Consider the following 16,187-nt stretch of genomic DNA (forward strand, 5'->3'; position numbering starts at 1 on the left):
TCCTTGGCGGAGGTGGTAGTTTCCCTGTGCCCCCCTTCGCCCTCCTCCGAAGGCGCAAACTCCAACATTTTGACTAACATGGGATCCAACGTGGTCTCAGGGAGGGGGGCCGGGCACCGTATCAGTTTTGCTTGCGCTATCCACTCCTGTCCAAAGGGATAGCTGGTTAAAAGGCAAACCCATGATAAATAAATGGACAATATGTCTGGACACAGGGCTACTTACTTGAGTATCCGGGCGATTGCAGCTTAGGCCAGCGTCCTCGGTCAAGTCCGGACGCATCTCTTGCGATCCGAAGAACAGTTTGTACATCTCCGCGGGTGTCAAACCCATGAAGTGTTGGAGAGCTCGTGGCCCCTCCGGATTAAATTCCCACAGGCGGAGGGGCGACGTTTGTAGGGCAGAAGGCATCGGATCAGCATAACCTGTGCCACCACCACCAGATTAATCTCCCTTTCTTGGAGGTCTCGAATCCGGTCCTGCAACAGGGGTACGTCTTTGGACAGCCCCCAGTTAAGCCCCTTGTTGACCCATGACGTTAGCCGTTGTGGAGGGCCCGAGCGGAAGACGGGCGGTGGCTTCTGCCTGCTGCCCCTTGGAGCGGTGATATAGAACCACTCCTATTGCCACAAGCCGAGCTCCTCCTGAAAAGAGCCCTCGGGCCATGGAGCATCGGCCCTCTTGCTTATAACCACCCCGCCGCACTCTGCCTGACGCCCCTCAATCATCTTCAGCTCCACGTTGAAGGTTTTGAGCCACAAGCCGAAGTGAGGGGTAGTGCGGAGGAAGGCTTCGCAAACGACAATGAATGATGAGATCTGGAGGATGGACTCCGGAGCAAAGTCATGGAATTCCAGCCCATAGTAAAACATGAGCCCCCTCACGAAGGGATCCATGGGGAAGCCTAAACCCCGACGGAGGTGAGACACGAACACAACGCTCTCATCGGGCTCAGGAGTAGGAATAACTTGCCCTCGGGCAGGCAACCTGTGCGAAATCTCGTAGGTCAAGTACCTGACGTCTCTCAGCTTTAGCACGTCTTCTTCCGTGACGGAAGAGGGCATCCACCGGCCTCGTAGGTCGGAGCCGGACATTGTCGAAGTTCAAAGGTACCCGAATCTGGAGCCCTGGGTGTTGGAACTCGGGGGCGAGGGGCAGATTCGATTGAAGATTGAAGAAAAAGAACTGGCCTTGGTCTCATTATAAAGAGGAAGAATACCAAGAGCCGTCCCCGTGACCGTTTGGAACCCGCCTTCGATGGAGGGGGCGTGGCAACGGGCGCGGTTGGGTTACCCACGTCCGTATTAATGGGAATCCCGGAATAAGGGGAAAACGATCTCTGCTTCGACAAGACGTGCCAAGGAAACCGCTTCGCTAAACGCGCTGAGGTGGTACAATAAAAACAATCGAGTAAAGGCTTGGTAGTGGTGTGATGTCACGCCACGAAATACGTCAGCAGATTGAACTTGTGTAAATATTATTCTCTCTATGGTGGTATGTGGAAATTATTTTGCAGAGCCGGACACTATCCTGGTGTTCACAATCTTCTATAAATTATTCGGAGGAGGAACCCGCCTTGCAATGCCGAAGACAATATGCGCGCCGGACTCGTCGTCATTGAAGCCTGGTTCAGGGGCTACTGAGGGAGTCCTGGACTAGGGGGTGTCCGGATAGCCGAACTATCATCATCGGCCGGACTCCAAGACTATGAAGATACAAGATTGAAGACTTCGTCCCGTGTCCGGATGGGACTTTCCTTGGCGTGGAAGGCAAGCTTGGCGATACGGATATGTAGATCTCCTACCATTGTAACCGACTCTGTGTAACCCTAGCCCTCTCCGGTGTCTATATAAACCGGATGGCTTTAGTCCGTAGGACGAACAACAATCATACCATAGGCTAGCTTCTAGGGTTTAGCCTCCTTGATCTCGTGGTAGATCTACTCTTGTAACACACATCATCAATATTAATCAAGCAGGACGTAGGGTTTTACCTCCATCAAGAGGGCCCGAACCTGGGTAAAACATCGTGTCCCTTGTCTCATGTTACCATCCGCCTAGACGCACAGTTCGGGACCCCCTACCCGAGATCCGCCGGTTTTGACACCGACAGTGCTTGCCAAAGGATAAAATGAAAAAGGGAAAGGTGAAGATCACCTTCACTCTTGCATAAAGTAAAAGACATAAAGTAAAAGATAGGCCCTTCGCAGAGGGAAGCAGAGGTTGTCATGCGCTTTTAGGGTTGGATACACAAAATCTTAATGCGAAAGAACGTCACTTTATATTGCCCCTTGTATATGGACCTTTATTATGCAGTCCGTCGCTTTTATTGCTTCCATAACAAGATCATACAAAGCTTATTTTCCCCGCACTAATAAGTCATGCATATTTAGAGAGCAAATTTTATTACTTGCACCGATGACAACTTACTTGAAAGATCTTACTCAATCCATAGGTAGATATGGTGGACTCTCATGGCAAAACTGGGTTTAACGATATTTGGAAGCACAAGTAATATCTCTACTTGGTGCTAGAAATTTTGGCTAGCATGAGGGGTAAAGGCAAGCTCAACATGTTTGAATGAGCCATGACAATATACTTTAACTGAGATGTGAGAAAACATAACCCATTACGTTGTCTTCCTTGTCCAACATCAACTCTTTAGCATGTCATACTTAATGAGTGCTCACAATAATAAAAGATGTCTATGATAATATATTTATATGTGAAATCTCTCTTCCTTCAATATTCTTTCATGAATTGTTCAAATGACTAATACAATGCTTGCTAACTGTCAATAAATTTACAACCTTTACTTCTTAGATGTGGAGTCATTACTCCCCATGGAGTAAGAAAATGAAACTTATATAATTTCAGATTTATGACATTCACCTCATTCAACCATTTACTCATAGGATATAAGTGAAGCACAAGAGTAAATGACAAACTACTCCAAAAAGATATAAGTGAAGATCAATGAGTAGTTAAATAATTATGAAACTATGTGAAGACTCTCTCTCATTTAAGAATTTCAGATCTTGGTATTTTATTCAAGCAGCAAGCAAAGCAAAACAAAATGGCATTGCAAGGATAGCACAACTCATGTGAAGAAGCAAAAACTTAGGCTCAACCGATACTAACCGATGATTGTTGAAGAAGAAAGGTGGGATGCCTACCGGGGCATCCCCAAGCTTAGATGCTTGAGACTTCTTGAAATATTATCTTGGGGTTCCTTGGGCATCCCCAAGCTTGAGCTTTTGTGTCTCCTTAATTCCTTTCATGTCACGGTTTCTCTTTTTATCAAAAGCTTCATCCACACCAAACTCAACAAGAACTCGTGAGATAGGTTAGTATAAACCAATGCAAAACCTTATCATGTTCTACTGTAACAAATCACTAACATTATTATTCAACATTGAATACTAAATGTCTATGCATATTTAATGCTCCTATCCTCAAATAGAATCATTAAACAAGCAAACATATGCAAACAATGCAAACATAACAGCAATCTGCCAAAACAGTATAGCCTGTAAAGAATGCAAGATTCATCATACTTCCCTAACATCAAAAATTATAAGAAAAATACTAAGATGTAAAGATTTATCAGAGCTCATTATGCAAAAATATTCAACATTATATCACTCTCTTACTTTTCTAGGAAATTTTTGCAACAGCGGTAAACTTTCTGTTTTCAAACAGCAACATGTATACTAGCAAAATAAGCATGGTAAAGGGTATCCTTGACATTTTTATTGAAAATATAGATGCAAAAACATTATTATAAATGGAAGCAAACAAATACTAGCAAAATAAAATGACGCTCCAAGCAAAACACATATCATGTGGCGAATAAAAATATAGCTCCAAGTAAAGTTACTGATGAACGAAGACGAAAGAGGGGATGCCTTCCGGGGCATCCCCAAGCTTAGGCTCTTGGTTTTCCTTGAATATTACCTTGGGGTTCCTTGGGAATCACCAAGCTTAGGCTCTTTACACTCCTTATTCCATAGTCCATCGAATCTTTACCCAAAACTTGAAAACTTCAACCACACAAAACGCAAGACAAAACTCGTAAGCTCCGTTAGTACAAGAAAACAAACCACCACTTTAAGGTAATGTAATGAACTCATTCTTTATTCGTATTGGTGTAATATCTAATGTATTCCAAGTTCTCTATGGTTCATACCCTTACATACTAGCCATAGATTCATCAAAATACGCTAACAACACAATGAAAACAGAATCTGTCAAAAAACAGACCATTCTATAGTAATCTGTATCAAACGTATAATTATGGAATCCCGAAAATTACAAAATAAATTTGTGTACCTGAGGAATTCGTCTATTAATCATCTGCAAAAAGAATCAACCTAAAATCACTCTCCAGTAAAAAATGGCAGCTAATCTCGTGAGCGCTAAAGTTTCTGTTTTTCACAGCAAGATCATAAAGACTTCACCCAAGACTTCCCAAAGGTCCTACTTGGCACTTTATTGAAACAAAAGCTATAAAACATGATTAATACATTATCATAATCATGTGGAAACACAAAAACATTAAGGGTAAATTTTGGGTTGTCTCCCAATAAGCACTTTTCTTTAATGCCTGTCTAGCTAGGCATGATGATGGCAATGATGCTCACATAAAAGATAAGAATTGAAACATAATGGGAGCATCATGAAGCATATGAATAGCACATTTAATCCTAACCCACTTCCTATGCATAGGGATTTTGTGAGCAAACAACTTATGGGAACAATAATCAACTAGCATAGGAAGGTAAAACAAGCATAGCTTCAAAATTTTCAACACATAGAGAGGAAACTTGACATTATTGCAATTCCTACAAGCATATGTTCCTCCCTAATAATAGTTTTCAGTAGCATCATGAATGAATTCAACAATATAACCAGCACCTAAAGCATTCTTTTCATGATATACTAGCATAGAAAATTTACTACTCTCCACATAAGCAAATTTATTCTCATTCAGAATAGTGGGAGTATCATAAGAGACTTGAATACTTTAAATTGTTATCACATTAAAAGAGTAATGTTCAGAAAAAAGGGTAATCATAATCATGAAAAGTTTTATAAATATAATCATCACTACTTTTTATAGCATAAGTTTCATCACAATAATCATCATAAGTAGCAACTTTGTTCTTATCATAATTGATTGAAACCTCTTCCAAGATAGTGGAATCATTACTAAATAAAGTTGACACTCTTCCAAATCCACTTTCATAAATATTATAAGATTCAACATCCTCCAAAATAGTGGGATCACTACTTCCAAAAGTTGACACTCTTCCAAACCCACTTTCATCAATATAACCATCATAGGTAAGAGGCATGCTATCATCATAACAACTTTGCATATCAAAACTTGGGAGGCTAAAAATATCATCTTCATTAAACACAGCATCCCCAAGCTTGGAACAAACATTAATTGCAGCAAATATATTCTCAAATATGTCATCCTCATCAAACATAGCTTCCCCAAGCTTGGGCCTTTTCATATCATAAGCATAATCACTCTCATCATTAATAGTATGGATAGCACCAATAGTATAGCAATTATCATCATCACAATAGGTAGTAGGAGCAACATCATTTGGGAGGGATACCTTTTTACCTATGCTGCTCCTTCTCTTCCTTTTATTCTTCACATTATGTGTGGGTTCAACCCTCTTCTTTGAGCTTCTTATTGATGAGATTGGTTGAATAGAAGGCTCCTCCTCGATACCTGATTCATCATAAGAAATAATAGGAGGATAATGGGAAGTCTCTTCCCTTTCATTAGTATTCTCTTAATCTTCTATTTCTTTTCTTTTCTTTAGGTAATTGCCAATATAAGGATTTTCAATGCAATTCACCGTACAATACAAATAAATCTTCTCTAGATCAATATCAAGGAATTTCTTAAGGGAAAAATCTGGAAGATCCTTAGTTAAATGTTTCAATTCTTCATAACCCAAAAGCAAACTAAGTTCATTATAATGTGCAAGGGAAATCAAATCATCACAATTTTTAGACCTGATTCGATCATGAAATAATTTGCATAGGAGATGTAAACGACCACGTTCATTGCAAAGTTCACAAGTACGACAAAGGAAATGTAAATTTTCAGCACTCCCATTTAACTTTTCTTGCAACAATTTAGTTTCTAAATGCTTATGCCTCTTGCAATATATATCTTCTCTATTTGGTGTGTTCATGCAAACGTGCACTCCACAAAAGTTATGAGAGATATTTTCATCATGACTAGTGCAATCATCATTAGTACTATGGATATTCAAAGAGTTCATACTAACAACATTGCAATCATGCTCATCATTCAAAGATTTAGTGACAAACATTTTATAGATTTCTTCTTCTAGCACTTGAGCATAATTTTCCTTACCATCATTCTCACGAAAGATATTAAAAAGATGAAGCATATGAGACGAACTCAATTCCAATTTTTTTGTAGTTTTCTTTTATAAACTAAACTAGCGATAAAACAAGAAACAAAAAGATTTGATTGCAAGATCTAAAGATATACCTTCAAGCACTCACCTCCCCGGCAACAGCGCCGGAAAAGAGCTTGATGTCTACTACACAACCTTCTTCTTGTAGACGTTGTTGGGCCTACAAGTGCACAGGTTTGTAGAACAGTAGCAAATTTCCCTCAAGTGGATGACCTAAGGTTTATCAATCTGTGGGAGGCATAGGATGAAGATGGTCTCTCTCAAACAACCCTGCAACCAAATAACAAAGAGTCTCTTGTGTCCCCAACACACCCAATACAATGGTAAATTGTATAGGTGCACTAGTTCGGCGAAGAGATGGTGATACAAGTGCAATATGGATGGTAGATAAAGGTATTTGTAATCTGAAATTATAAAAACAGCAAGGTAGCAAGCAATAAAAGTGAGCGTAAACGGTATTGCAATGCTAGGAAACAAGGCCTAAGGTTCATACTTTCACTAGTGCAAGTTCTCTCAACAATAATAACATAGATAGATCATATAACAATCCCTCAACATGCAACAAAGAGTCACTCCAAAGCCACTAATAGCGGAGAACAAACGAAGAGATTATGGTAGGGTACGAAACCACCTCAAAGTTATTCTTTCGGATCAATCTATTCAAGAGTTCATACTAGAATAACACCTTACGACACAAATCAACCAAAACCCTAATGTCACCTAGATACTCCATTGTCACCTCAAGTATCCGTGGGCATGACTATATGATATGCATCACACAATCTCAGATTCATCTATTCAACCAACACAAAGTACTTCAAAGAGTGCCCCAAAGTTTCTACCGGAGAGTCAAGACGAAAACATGTGCCAACCCCTATGCATAGGTTCATGGGCAGAACCCGCAAGTTGGTCACCAAAACATACATCAAGTGGCACATGATATCCCTTTGTCACCATAGATAAGCACAACAAGACATACATCAAGTGTTCTCAAATCATTAAAGACTCAATCCGATAAGATAACTTCAAAGGGAAAACTCAATCCATTACAAGAGAGTAGAGGGGGAGAAACATCATAAGATCCAACTATAATAGCAAAGCTCGAGATACATCAAGATCGTGCCATAGAGGGAACACAAGAGAGAACATGAGAGAGAACACGAGAGAGAGAGAGAGAGATCAAACACATAGCTACTGGTACATACCCTCAGCCCCGAGGGTGAACTACTCCCTCCTCGTCATGGAGAGCGCTGGGATGATGAAGATGGCCACCGGTGATGGGTTCCCCCTCCAGCAATGTGCCGGAACGGGCTCCCGAGAGGTTTTTGGTGGCTACAGAGGTTGCGGCGGCAGAACTCCCGATCTAACTTCTCCGTGGATGTTTTTAGGGTATGTGGGATTATATAGGCGAAAGAAGTCGGTCGGGGGGTGCTCGAGGGGCCCACAAGACAGGGGGGCGCCCAGTGGGGGGGGGGGCACCCCCGTGGCCCCCTCGAGGATCTTCTGACGTGAACTCCAAGTCTCTCGGATGATATTCTTCCAAAAAATCACGATGCCGAAGGTTTCATTCTGTTTGGACTCCGATTGATATTCCTTTTCTTCGAAATACTGAAACAGGCAATAAAACAGCAATATGGACTCGGCCTCCGGTTAATAGGTTAGTCCCAAAAGTAATATAAAAATGTATAATAAAGCCCATAATCATTCAAAACAGATAATAAAATAGCATGAATGCTTCATAAATTATAGATACATTGGAGACGTATCATCTGCGCGCCGTGCTCATCGTCATTGAAGCCTGGTTTAAGGGCTACTGAGGAAGTCCTGGATTAAGGGGTCCTCTGACAACTGGATTATATGCTTATGCCGGACTGTTGGACTATGAAGATACAAGATTGAAGACTTCGTCCCGTGTCCGGGTGGGACTCTACTTTGCGTGGAAGGCAAGCTTGGCAATTCGGATATGTAGATTACCTTCTCTGTAACCGACTCTGTGTAACCCTAGCCCCTTTGGTGTCTATATAAACCGGAGGGTTTAGTCCATAGGACAAGAACAATCATAATCATAGGCTAGCTTCTAGGGTTTAGCCTCTACGATCTCGTGGTAGATCAACTCTTGTAATACTCATATCATCAAGATCAATCAAACAGGAAGTAGGGTATTACCTCCATAGAGAGGGCCCGAACCTGGGTAAACATTGTGTCCCCTGCCTCCTGTTACCATTAGCCTTAGACGCACAGTTCGGGACCCCCTACCCAAGATCCGCCGGTTTTGACACCGACAATATCCACTACCAGCTCAGGATCTAAGTCCGGCTCAGGAGAGGAGCCCGCAACAGCGCGAGTCGAGCACTAGATGTTAGAGTAATGCATTTTTCATGAGGATCATTGATACATCTCCAACGTATCTATAATTTTTGATTGTTCCATGCTATTATATTACCTGTTTTGGATGTTCATGGGCTTTATTTTACACATTTATATCATTTTTGGGACTAACCTACTAACCGGAGGCCCAACCCGTATTGCTGTTTTTTTGCCTATTTCAGTATTTCGAAGAAAAGGAATATCAAATGGAGTCCAAACGGAATGAAACCTTCGGGAGCGTAATTTTTGGAACGAACGTGATCCGAAGAACTTGGAGTGCAAGCCAAGAAGTAGCCGAGGCAGCCACGAGATAGGAGGGCACGCCCACCCCTCCTGAGCGCGCCCCCTGTCTCGTGGGCCCCTCGGGCGGCCACCGATGTACTTCTTCCTCCTATATAAGCCTACATACCACGAAAACATCCAGGGAGCCACCAAAGAAATATTTCTGCCACCGTAACCTTCTGTATCCGCGAGATCCCATCTTGGAGCCGTCGCCGGCGTTCTGCCAGAGGGGGAATCCACCACGGAGGGCTTCTGCATCAACACCATAGCCCCTCCGATGAGTTGTGAGTAGTTTACCGTAGACCTTCGGGTCCATAGTTATTAGCTAGATGGCTTCTTCTCTCTTTTTGGATCTCAATACAGTGTTCTCCCCCTCTCTTGTGGAGATCTATTCGATGTAAACTCTTTTTGCGGTGTGTTTGTCGAGATTCGATGAATTGTGGGTTTATGATCAAGTTTATCTATGAATAATATTTGAATCTTCTCTGAATTCTTTTATGTATGATTGAGTTATCTTTGCAAGTCTCTTTGAATTATCGGTTTGGTTTGGCCTACTAGATTGATCTTTCTTGCCATTGGAGAAGTGCTTAGCTTTGGGTTCAATCTTGGGGTGTTCTTACCCAGTGACAGAAAGGGTTGCAAGACACGTATTGTATTGTTGCCATCGAGGATGAAAAGATGGGGTTTATATCATATTGCTTGAGTTTATCCCTCCACATCATGTCATCTTGCTTAATGCGTTACTCTGTTCTTATGAACTTAATACTCTAGATGCATGCTGGATAGCGGTCGATGTGTGGAGTAATAGTAGTAGATGCAGGCAGGAGTCGGTCTACTTGTTGCGGACGTGATGCCTATATACATGATCATGCCTAGATAATCTCATAATTATTCTCTTTTCTATCAATTGCTCGTCAATAATTTGTTCACCCACCGTAATACTAATGCTATCTTGAGAGAAGCCACTAGTGAAACCTATGGCCCCCGGGTCTATCCTTTATCATATAAGCTTTCAATCTACTTTTATTTGCATCTTTATTTTCTGCATCTATATTATAAAATACCAAAAATATATTTATCTTATCATACTATCTCTATCAGATCTCACTTTCGCAGGTGGCCGTGAAGGGATTGACAACTCCTTTATCGCGTTGGTTGCGAGTTGTTTGTTTGTTTGTGTAGGTTCGTGGGACTTGTGAGGAGCCTCCTACTGGATTGATACCTTGGTTCTCAAAAACTGAGGGAAATACTTACGCTACTGTGCTGCATCACCCTTTCCTCTTCAGGAAAAACCAATGCAAGCTCGAGACGTAGCAAGAAGGATTTCTGGCGCCGTTGCCGGGGAGGTCTTCGGTCAAGTCAAGACATACCAAGTACCCATCACAAACTCATCTCCCTCGCATTTACATTATTTTCCATTTGCCTCTCGTTTGCCTCTCCCCCACTTCACCCTTGCCGTTTTATTCGCCTTCTCTTTCCCGATCTCCTCTCTCTTTCGCTTGCCTTTTTCTGTTTGATTGTGTGCTTGTTTGTCCTTATGGCTTTGCCTAAGAGTTCCGACCTCCTTCTTAGGAGGTTCGAAGAAATTGAGTCAAATATTAGAAGCTTTATGAATTTGCAATTTGAGCATAATAATTTCTTCAGAAAAGAGTTTAAAGAACAAAAAGATTTTTTAAGTCTTATGAATAAGGAGCTTGATGATATGAATAAAGAATTCTATGGTGTGAACTCTCAAATAACCCGGCTTGAGAAGGCTATAGCCCAAATTTCCGATAAGCAAGCCACCTTAGTCAATAAGATGGCTACCAAACCAGAAAAATTCCATGAAAATAATGATGAAGATCTTAAAGTCATTGATGTGTCCCCTATTAAATCTTTGTTTTGCAATATGAATCTTGATAATAATGGGACTGGAGATGAGTCAACTTTATTTAGAAGGCGTCCCAATAATTTGGAGTTTTTAGATCTTGATGCTAAATTTGGTAAAAGTGGGATTGGAGAGGTCATGACTTTAAATAGTATTGAACCCACTATCTCAGATTTCAAGGAATTTGATTATGATAATTGTTCTTTAGAAAGTTTTATTTCCTTGTTGCAATCCGTTGTTAATTCTCCTCATGCTTGCAGTCAGAATAAAGCTTTTACCAAACATATTGTTGATGCCTTGATGCAATCTTTTGATGAAAAACTTAATTTGGAAGTTTCTATACCTAGAAAACTTAATGATTAGTGGGAACCTACTATAAAGATTAGAATTAAAGATCATGAGTGTTTTGCTTTGCGTGATTTGGGTGCTAGTGTTTCCACGATTCCGAAAACTTTATGCGATATTCTAGGTTTCCATGATCTTGATGATTGCTCTTTAAATTTGCACCTTGCGGATTCCACCATTAAAAAGCCAATGGGAAAGATCAATGATGTTCTCATTGTTGCAAATAGAAATTTGGTGCCCATTGATTTTATCGTTCTTGATATAGATTGCAATCTTTCTTGCCCTATTATTCTTGGTAGACCTTTCCTTAGAACGATTGGTGCGATTATTGATATGAAGGACATATTAGATTCCAATTTCCATTAAAGAAAGGCATGGAACACTTTACAAGAAAGAAAGTCAAATTACCTTATGAATTTATCATGCGAGCTACCTATGAACCAAGTGCCAAAGATGGCACTACTTAGATCTATCTTCGCTTTTATGCCTAGCTAGGGGCGTTAAATGATAGCGCTAGTTGGGAGGCAACCCAATTTTCTTTGTGTTTTTTGTTTTTGTTTCTGTTTAGTAATAAATTTTGCATCTAGTTTCTGTTTAGATGTGTTTTCATGTTTTATTTAGTGTTTGTGCCAAATAGAACCTATAGGATAACCTATGTTGATAGTTGATTTGATTCTGCTGAAAAACAGAAACTTTGCGCTCACGTGAAAAAAATCAATAAATCACAAAAACGTGCTTTTGCATTGATTCGTTTTGCTTCTGATCAATAAACAAATTTTCCAGTACGTACTATTTTGGTAGGATTTTTAGAGTTGTAGAAGTTTGCGTTAGTTACAGATTGCTACAGACTGTTCTGTTTTTGACAGATTCTGTTTTTCGTGTGTTGTTTGCTTATTTTGATGCATCTATGGCAAGTATGTAAGGGTATGAACCATACAGAACTTGGAATACAGTAGGTTTAACACCAAAATAAATAAAGAATGAGTTCATTACAGTACCTTATGTGGTGGTTTTGTTTTCTTTCACTAACGGAGCTTATAAGATTTCCTGTTGAGTTTTGTGTTGTGAAGTTTTCAAGTTTTGGGTAAAGCTTTTATGGACTATGGAATAAAGAGTGGCAAGAGCGTAAGATTAGGGATGCTTATGGCACCCCAAGATATTCAAGAATAGCCAAAAGCCTAAGCTTGATGATGCCCCGGGAAGGCATCCCCTCTTTCGTCTTCGTTCGTTGGTAACTTTACTTGGAGCTATATTTTTATTCGCCACATGATATGTGTTTTGCTTGGAGCATCGTGTATTATATTAGTCTTTGCTTTTTAGTCTACCACAATCATCTTCTGTACACACTTTTTTGGAGAAGCCTACTTGATTGAAATTTATTAGAATATGCTATGTGCTTCGCTTATATCTTTTGAGCTTGATAGTTTTTGCTCTAGTGCTTCACTTATATCTTTTAGAGCATGGCGGTGGATTAATTTTGAAGAAATTGCTAGTCTCTCATGCTTCACTTATATTGAATGATGAGCATCAATGTTGGGTATTATAAAAACTATCATATAAAGAGCATTCAACACTAGGATCAATTTGTTGCTTGATAATTGTTTTGAGATATAAAGGTAGTAATGTTAGGGTCATGCTAGTGGATAATTATGAAATTGATAAATACTTTTGTTTGAAGTTGGCAAGTCCCATAGGATGCACGTATGATAAAAGTTGTGTGAAAAATTTGTTGCATGAGGTGCTCTTTTGATTGTCTTCCTTATGAGTGGCAGTCGGGGACGAGCGATGGTCTTTTCCTACCAATCTATCCCTCTAGGGGCATGCGTAGTAGTACTTTGCTTCGAGGGCTAAGTGGACTTTTGTAATAAGTATATGAGTTCTTTATGACTAATGTGAGTCCATGGATATACGCACACTCATCCTTCCACTTAGCTAGTCTCTATTATATCGCGCAACTTTCGCCGGTATCATGCACCCATTATTTACCTTCCTCAAAATAGCCACCATACCTACCTATTATGGCATTTCCATAGCCATTCCGAGATATATTTCCATGCAACTTTCCACCGTTCCGTTTATTATGACACGCTCCATCATTGTCATATTGCTCTTTGCATGATCATGTAGTTGACATCGTATTTGTGGCAAGGCCACCTTCATAATTTTCATACATGTCACTCTTGATTCATTGCATATCCCGGTACACCGCCAGAGGCATTCATATAGAGTCATATCTTGTTCTAGCTTTGAGTTGTAATTCTTGAGTTGTAAATCAATAAAAGTGTGATGATCTTCATTATTAGAACATTGTCCCAGTGAGGAAAGGATGATGAAGACTATGATTCCCCCACAAGTCGCGATGAGACTTCGGACTTTACAAAAAGAAAAGAGGCCAAAGAAGCCCACCAAAACAGAAAAGAAAAAAAGAAAATAAAAAAAAGAGAAAGAAAAGAAAAAAGAAAAGAAAAAAGAAAAGAAATGAGAGAAAAAGAGAGAAGGGACAATTGCTACTATCTCTTTTTCCACACTTTTCAAAAATAGCACCATGATCTTCATGATAGAGAGTCTCCTATGTTGTCACTTTCATATGCTAGTGGTAATTTTTCATTATAAAACTTGGCTTGTATATTCCAATGATGGGCTTCCTCAAAATGCCCTAGGTCTTCGTGAGCAAGCGAGTTGGATGCACACCCACTTAGTTTCTTTTGTTGAGCTTTCATATATTTATAGCTCTAGTGCATCTGTTGCATGGCAATCCCTACTCACTCACATTGATATCTATTGATGGGAATCTCCATAGCCCGTTGATACGCCTAGTTGATGTGAGACAATCTTCTCCCTCTTTTTGTCTTCACAACCACCACCATATACCACCATAGTGCTATGTCCATGGCTTGCGCTCATGTATTGCGTAAGAGTTGAAAAAAAGCTGAAGCGCGTTAAAAAGCATGAAACAATTGCTCGGCTCATCATCGGTTTGTGCATGATGGGAGTATTTTGTGTAATGAAAATGAAGCATGGCCTAACTATATGATTTTGTAGGGATAAGCTTTCTTTGGCTATGCTATTTTGATAGGACATGATTATTTGTTAGTATGCTTTGAAGCATTATTATTTTTATGTTTTGTAAGCTTTTATCTTGAATCATTTGGATCTGAAAATTCATGCCACAATGAAGAAAATTACATTGATAATTATGCTAGGTAGCATTCCACATCAAAAATTCTGTTTTTATCATTTACCTACTCGAGGACGAGCAGGAATTAAGCTTGGGGATGCTTGATACGTCTCCAACATATCTATAATTTTTTATTGTTCCATGCTATTATATTACCTGTTTTCGATGTTCATGGGCTTTATTTTACACATTTATATCATTTTTGGGACTAACCTACTAACCGGAGGCCCAGCCCGTATTGCTTTTTTTTTTGCCTATTTCAGTATTTCGAAGAAAAGGCATATCAAACGGAGTCCAAACGGAATGAAACCTTCGGGAGCGTGATTTTTGGAACGAACGTGATCCGGAGAACTTAGAGGGCAAGCCAAGAAGCGGCCAAGGCGGACACGAGATAGGAGGGGGCGCCCACCCCTCCTGGGTGCGCCCCCCTGTCTCATGGGCCCCTCGGGCGGCCACCGATGTACTTCTTCCTCCTATATAAGCCTACATACCCCAAAAACATCCAGGGAGCCACCGAAGAAATATTTCCGCCACCGTAACCTTCTGTATCCGCGAGATCCCATCTTGGAGCCATCGCTGGCATTCTGCCAGAGGGGGAATCCACCACGGAGGGCTTCTACATCAACACCATAGCCCCTCCAATGAGTTGTGAGTAGTTTACCACAGACCTTTGGGTCCATAGTTATTAGCTAGATGGCTTCTTCTCTCTTTTTGGATCTCAATACAATGTTCTCCCCCTCTCTTGTGGAGATCTATTCGATGTAAACTCTTTTTGCGGTGTGTTTGTCGAGATCCGATGAATTGTGGGTTTATGATCAAGTTTATCTATGAATAATATTTGAATCTTCTCTGAATTCTTTTATGTATGATTGAGTTATCTTTGCAAGTCTCTTCGAATTATCGGTTTGGTTAGGCCTACTAGATTGATCTTTCTTGCCATGGGAGAAGTGCTTAGCTTTGGGTTCAATCTTGCGGTGTTCTTACCCAGTGATAGAAAGGGTTGCAAGACACGTATTGTATTGTTGCCATCGAGGATAAAAAGATGGGGTTTATATCATATTGCTTGAGTTTATCCCTCTACATCATGTCTTCTTGCTTAATGCTATACTCTGTTCTTATGAACTTAATACTCTAGATGCATGCTGGATAGCGGTCGATGTGTGGAGTAATAGTAGTAGATGCAGGCAGGAGTCGGTCTACTTTTTGCGGACGTGATGCCTATATACATGATCATTCCTAGATAATCTCATAATTATTCGCTTTTCTATCAATTGCTCGACAATAATTTGTTCACCCACCGTAATAATTATGCTATCTTGAGAGAAGCCACTGGTGAAACCTATGCCCCCCGGGTCTATCCTTTATCATATAAGCTTTCAATCTACTTTTATTTGCATCTTTATTTTCTGCATCTATATTATAAAATACCAAAAATATATTTATCTTATCTTACTATCTCTATCAAATCTCACTTTCGCAAGTGGCCGTGAAGGGATTGACAACCCCTTTATCGCTTTGGTTGCGAGTTGTTTGTTTGTTTGTGTAGGTTCGTGGGACTTGTGAGGAGCCTCCTACTGGATTGATACCTTGGTTCTCAAAAACGGAGGGAAATACTTATGCTACTGTGTTGCATCACCCTTTCCTCTTCAAGGAAAACCAACGCAAGCTCGAGGCGT

Source organism: Triticum aestivum, chromosome 1B (genome assembly GCF_018294505.1).
Source record: "Triticum aestivum cultivar Chinese Spring chromosome 1B, IWGSC CS RefSeq v2.1, whole genome shotgun sequence".
Taxonomy (NCBI): domain Eukaryota; kingdom Viridiplantae; phylum Streptophyta; class Magnoliopsida; order Poales; family Poaceae; genus Triticum; species Triticum aestivum.